A 6807-nucleotide genomic window follows, 5' to 3' on the forward strand; every position below is an offset into this window, starting at 1 on the left:
ATAGGTTCAACAACCAATGCATTATTCAACACAAGAATCACATAAGCATTAAATAAAAAAAGATGAACAACGGTTGAATACTTGTATTAAAGACGTTAAAGAAAGAGGCGGAAGATATTCTAGTTGCTGTAAAAGGTGAACCAAAATGCCTATATTATGCCCTCCTCCATGCTGAATGCACGCACGACTCTAGTCCAACCTCTTGTGATGGCCGACCATCCATCCTTGACTATCTTCATGAGGACTTCTAGATAGTTATTATAGTATTGTAAAAATACATTTACCTTAGCATGTACAACAATCATGTAGTTTGCAATGTGATCTTAAGTAAACTATATTGGGAACCACTACAAACGAAAAAGATTGAGACTGTTGGGGAACGTCGCATGGGAAACAAAAAATTTCCTACGCGCACGAAGACCTATCATGGTGATGTCCATCTACGAGAGGGGATGTGTGATCTACGTATCCTTGTAGACCGTACAACACAAGCGTTAGTGAACGCGGTTGATGTAGTGGAACGTCCACACGTCCCTCGATCCGCCCCGCGAACCGTCCCGCGATCAGTCCCACGATCTAGTGCCGAACGGACGGCACCTCCACGTTCAGCACACGTACAGCTCGATGATGATCTCGGCCTTCTTGATCCAGCAAGAGAGACGGAGAGGTAGAAGAGTTCTCCGGCAGCGTGACGGTGCTCCGGAGGTTGGTGGTGATCTTATCTCAGCAGGGCTCTGCCCGAGCTCCGCAAAAACGCGATCTAGAGGAAAAACCGTGGAGGTATGTGGTCGGGCTGCCATGGAAAGTCGTCTCAAATCAGCCCTAAACCTCCGTATATATAGGTGGGAGAGGGGGGGCTTGCCTTGGGGATCAAGGAGCCCCAAGGGGGTCAGCCGAGCCAAGGGGGGAAGGTCTCCCCTTCCAAACCGTATCCAACTTGGTTTGGAAGGTGGAGTCCTTCTTCCCTTTCCCACCTCCTCCTTTTTTTTCTCTTTGATTTTCTTCCTATGGCGCATAGGGCCTTCTTGGGCTGTCCCACCAGCCCACTAAGGGCTGGTGCGCCACCCCCAAGGCCTATGGGCTTCCCCGGAGTGGGTTGCCCCCCCCCCCCCCCCGGTGAACACCCGGAACCCATTCGCCATTCCCGGTACATTCCCGGTAACTCCGAAAACCTTCCGGTAATCAAATGAGGTCATCCTATATATCAATCTTCGTTTCCGGACCATTTCGGAAACCCTCGTGACGTCCGTGATCTCATCCGGGACTCCGAACAACATTCAGTAACCAACCATATAACTCAAATACGCATAAAACAACGTCGAACCTTAAGTGTGCAGACCCTGCGGGTTCGAGAACTATGTAGACATGACCCGAGTGACTCCTCGGTCAATATCCAATAGCGGGACCTGGATGCCCATATTGGATCCTACATATTCTACGAAGATCTTATCGTTTGAACCTTAGTGCCAAGGATTCATATAATCCCGTATGTCATTCCCTTTGTCCTTCGGTATGTTACTTGCCCGAGATTTGATCGTCATTATCCGCATACCTATTTCAATCTCGTTTACCGGCAAGTCTCTTTACTCGTTCCGTAATACAAGATCCTGCAACTTACACTAAGTCACATTGCTTGCAAGGCTTGTGTGTGATGTTGTATTACCGAGTGGGCCCCGAGATACCTCTCCGTCATACGGAGTGACAAATCCCAGTCTCGATCCATACTAACTCAATTAACACCTTCGGAGATACCTGTAGAGCATCTTTATAGTCACCCAGTTACGTTGCGACGTTTGATACACACAAAGCATTCCTCCGGTGTCAGTGAGTTATATGATCTCATGGTCATAGGAACAAATACTTGGCACGCAGAAAACAGTAGCAACAAAATGACACGATCAACATGCTACGTCTATTAGTTTGGGTCTAGTCCATCACATGATTCTCCTAATGATGTGATCCCGTTATCAAATAACAACACTTGCCTATGGCCAGGAAACCTTGGCCATCTTTGATCAACGAGCTAGTCAACTAGAGGCTTACTAGGGACAGTGTTTTGTCTATGTATCCACACAAGTATTGTGTTTCCAATCAATACAATTATAGCATGGATAATAAACGATTATCATGAACAAAGAAATATAATAATAACTAATTTATTATTGCCTCTAGGGCATATTTCCAACAGTCTCCCACTTGCACTAGAGTCAATAATCTAGTTCACATCACCATGTGATTCCAACGAATCCAACACCCATATAGTTATGGGGTCTGATCACGTCTTGCTCATGAAAGAGGTTTTAGTCAACGGTTCTGAAATTTTCAGATCCGTGTGTTCTTTACAAATCTTTATGTCATCTTATAGATGCTGCTACTATGTGCTATTCGGAAATACTCCAAATATCTACTCTACTATACGAATCCGTTTCACTACTCATAGTTATTCGGATTAGTGTCAAAGCTTACATCGACGTAACCCTTTACGACGAACTCTTTAACCACTTCCATAATCGAGAAAATTCCTTAGTCCATCAGTTACTAAGGATAAATTTTGACCGCTGCTAGTGATTCAATCATGGATCACTCTCTGTACCTCTCAACAGACTTGCTGCAAGGCACACATCAGGTGCGGTACTCAGCATGGCATACTTTAGAGTCTAGGGCTAAGGCATAGAAGACGACCTTCGTCTATTCTCTTTATTCTTCCGTGGTCGGGTTTTGAGTCTTACTCAAATTCACACCTTACAACGCAACCAAGAACTCCTTCTTTGCTGATCTATTTTGAACTCCTTCAAAACTTGTCAAGGCATGCATCTTGTTGAAACTTTCATTAAGCGCTTTCAATCTATCTCCATAGATCTTTGATGCTCAACGTTCAAGTAGCTCAATCCAGGTATTCCTTTGAAAACTCTTTTCAAACAACCTTGTATGCTTTACAGAAATTCTACATTACTTCTGATCCACAATATGTCAACCACATATAGTTATCAGAAATTCTATAGTGCTCCCACTCACTTCTTTGGAAATACAAGTTTCTCATAAACCTTGTACAAACCCAAAATCCTTGATCATCTCATCAAAGTGTATATTCCAACTCCGAGATGCTTGCACCAGTCCATTTAAGGATCACTGGAGCTTGCATACTTGCTAGTATCTTTAGGATCGAGAAAACCTCATGGTTGTATCTCATACAATGTTTGCTCAAGGAAATCATCGAGGAAACAATGTTTTGACATCCTACATGCAATATTTCATAAATAATGTAGCAACTACTAACATAACTCTAACAGACTTTTAGCATCGCTACGAGTGTGAAAGTCTCATCATAGTCAACTGTTTGATCTTGTCGGAAACATCTTTGCGACAAGTCGAGCTTTTCTTAATAGTGACTTATCACTATCATCGTCTGTCTTCCTTTTAAAGATCCATCTTTACTCAATAGTCCTACGACCATCAAGTAGTTCTTCCAAAGTCTACACTTTGTTTTCATACATGGATCCTCTCTCGGATTTCATGGCCTCCAGCCATTTGTCAGAATCCGGGCCCACCATTGCTTTCTTCATAACTCGTAGGTTCATTGTTGCTCAACAACATGACCTCCAAGACAGGGTTACCGTACCACTCTGTAGTAGTATGCGACCTTGTCAACCTACGAGGCTTGTAGTAACTTGATTCGATGCTCGATGATCACCATCATCAGCTTTCACTTCAATTGGTGTAGGCGCCACAGGAACAACTTCCTGCGCCCTGCTACACACTGGTTGAAGTGATGGTTCAATAACCTCATCAAGTTCTACCACCCTCCCACTCAATTCTTTCGAGAGAAACCTTTCCTCGAGAAAGGATCCGTTTCTAGAAACAAACACTTTGCTTTCGGATCTGAGATAGGAGATGTACCCAACTCTTTTGGATATCCTATGAAGATGCATTTATCCGCTTTGGGTTCGAGCTTATCAGGCTGAAACCTTTTCACATAAGTGTCGAAGCCCCAAACTTTCAAGAAACGACAGTTTAGATTTCTCTAAACCTCAGTCTATACTGTGTCATCTCAACGGAAATACGCGATGCCCTATTTAAAGCGAATGCGGTTGTCTCTAATGCTTAACCCATAAACGATAGTGGTAATTCGATAAGAGACATCATAGCATGCACCATACCAAATAGTGTGTGGCTATGACGTTCAGACACATCATCACACTATGATGTTCTAGGTGGCATGAACTGCGAAACAATTTCCACATTGTCTTAACTGCGTACCAAAACTCGTAACTCAGATATTCATTTCTATGATCATATCGTAGACAGTTTATCCTCTTGTTACGACGAACTTCACTCCGAAACAGAATTGAACTTTTCAATATTTCAGACTTGTGATTCATTAAGCAAATACTCTAGTATCTACTCAAATCGTCATTGAAGTAAGAACATAATGATATCCACTGCGTGCCTCAGCACCCATTGGACTGCATACATCAAAATGTATCACTTCCAACAAGTTACTATCTTGTTTCATCTCAATGAAAACAAGGCCTTGCTCATGTGGTATGATTTGCATGTCACTAGTGATTCAAAATAAAGTGATTATAAAGATCCATCAGCATGGAGCCTCTTCATCTAATTTATACCAACATGACTCAAGCGGCAGTGCCACAAGTAAGTGGTACTATCATCATTACCTCGTCTCTTTTGGCACCAATATCGTGAACATGTGTAACACTACGATTGAGATTCAATAAACCATTGAAGGTGATTATTCCAGCAAATAGAGTAACCATTATTCTCTTTAAATGAATAATCGTATTGCAATAAACACGATCCAATCATGTTCATGCTTAACGCAAGCACCAAATAACAATTATTTAGGTTTAACACCAATCCCGATGGTAGAGGGAGCGTGCGACGTTTGATCATATCAACCTTGGAAACACTTCCAACACGTATCGTCACCTCACCTTTAGCTAGTCTCCGTTTATGTCGTAGCTATCATTTCGTGTTACTAATCACATAGCAACCGAACCGGTATCCAATACCCTCGTGCTACTAGGAGTACTAGTAAAGTACACATCAACATCATGTATATCAAATATACTTCTTTCGACTTTTGCGAGTCTTCTTATCTACCAAGTATCTAGAGTTGCTCCGCCTCAGTGACTGTTCCCCTCCTTACAGAAGCACTTAGTCTTGGGTTTGGGTTTAATCTTGGGTCTCTTCATTAGTGCAGCAACTGTTTTGCCGTTTCACGAAGTATCCCTTCTAGCCCTTGCCTTTCTTGAAACTTAGTGGTTTTACTAACCATCAACTATTGATTCTCCTTCTTGATTTCTACTCTCGCAGTGTCAAACATCGCGAATCGCTCAAGGATCATTGTATCTATCCTTGATATGTTATAGTTCATCACGAAGCTCTCACAGCTTGGTGGCAGTGACTTTGGAGAACCATCACTATCTCATCTGGAAGATTAACTCCCACTTGATTCAAGCGATTGTCGTACTCACACAATCTGAGCACACGCTCAACGATTGAGATTTTCTCCTTTACTTTGTGGACAAAGAATCTTGTCGGAGGTCTCGTACCTCTTAACAAGGGCACGAGCATGAAATCACAATTTCATCTCTTTAGGACATCACTTATGTTCCGTGACGTTTCAAAACGTCTTCGATGCCTTGCTTCTAAGCCATTAAGTATTTTGCACTGAACTATCGTGTAGTCATCAGAAACGTGTATGTCGGATGTTCACAGCATCCACAGACGACGCTCGAGGTGCAGCACACCGAGTGGTGCATTAAGGACATAAGCCTTCTGCGCAGCAACGAGGACAATCCTCTTCAACGTTTGCTACTATCAACTTTCAACTAAATTTTCTCGAGGAACATATAAAAACAGTAGAGCTATAGCGCAAGCTACATCGTAATTCGCAAAGACCATTACACTATGTTCATGACAATTAGTTCAATTAATCATATTACTTAAGAACTCCCACTCAAAAAGTACATCTCTCTAGTCATTTGAGTGGTACATGATCCAAATCCACTATCTCAAGTCCGATCATCACGTGAGTCGAGAATAGTTTCAGTGGTAAGCATCTCTATGCTAATCATATCAACTATACGATTCATGCTCGACCTTTCGGTCTCATGTGTTCCGAGGCCATGTCTGCACATGCTAGGCTCGTCAAGCTTAACCTGAGTGTTCTGCGTGTGCAACTGTTTTGCACCCGTTGTATGTGAACGTTGAGTCTATCACACCCGATCATCACGTGGTGTCTCGAAACGAAGAACTGTCGCAACGGTGCACAGTCGGGGAGAACACAATTTCGTCTTGAAATTTTAGTGAGAGATCACCTCATAATGCTACCGTCGTTCTAAGCAAGATAAGGTGCAAAAAAAGGATTAACATCACATGCAATTCATAAGTGACATGATATGGCCATCATCACGTGCTTCTTGATCTTCATCACCAAAGCACCGGCACGATCTTCTTGTCATCGGCGTCACACCATGATCTCCATCATCATGATCTCCATCAATGTGTCGCCATCGGGGTTGTCGTGCTAGTCATGCTATTACTACTAAAGCTACGTCCTAGCAATATAGTAAACGCATCTGCAAGCACAAACGTTAGTTTAAAGACAACCCTATGGCTCCTGCCGGTTGCCGTACCATCGACGTGCAAGTCGATATTAACTATTACAACATGATCATCTCATACATCCAATATATCACATCACATCGTTGACCATATCACATCACAAGCATACCCTGCAAAAACAAGTTAGACGTCCTCTAATTTTGTTGTTGCATGTTTTAC

This window comes from Hordeum vulgare, chromosome 6H (genome assembly GCF_904849725.1).
Source record: "Hordeum vulgare subsp. vulgare chromosome 6H, MorexV3_pseudomolecules_assembly, whole genome shotgun sequence".
NCBI classification, from domain to species: Eukaryota; Viridiplantae; Streptophyta; class Magnoliopsida; order Poales; family Poaceae; genus Hordeum; species Hordeum vulgare.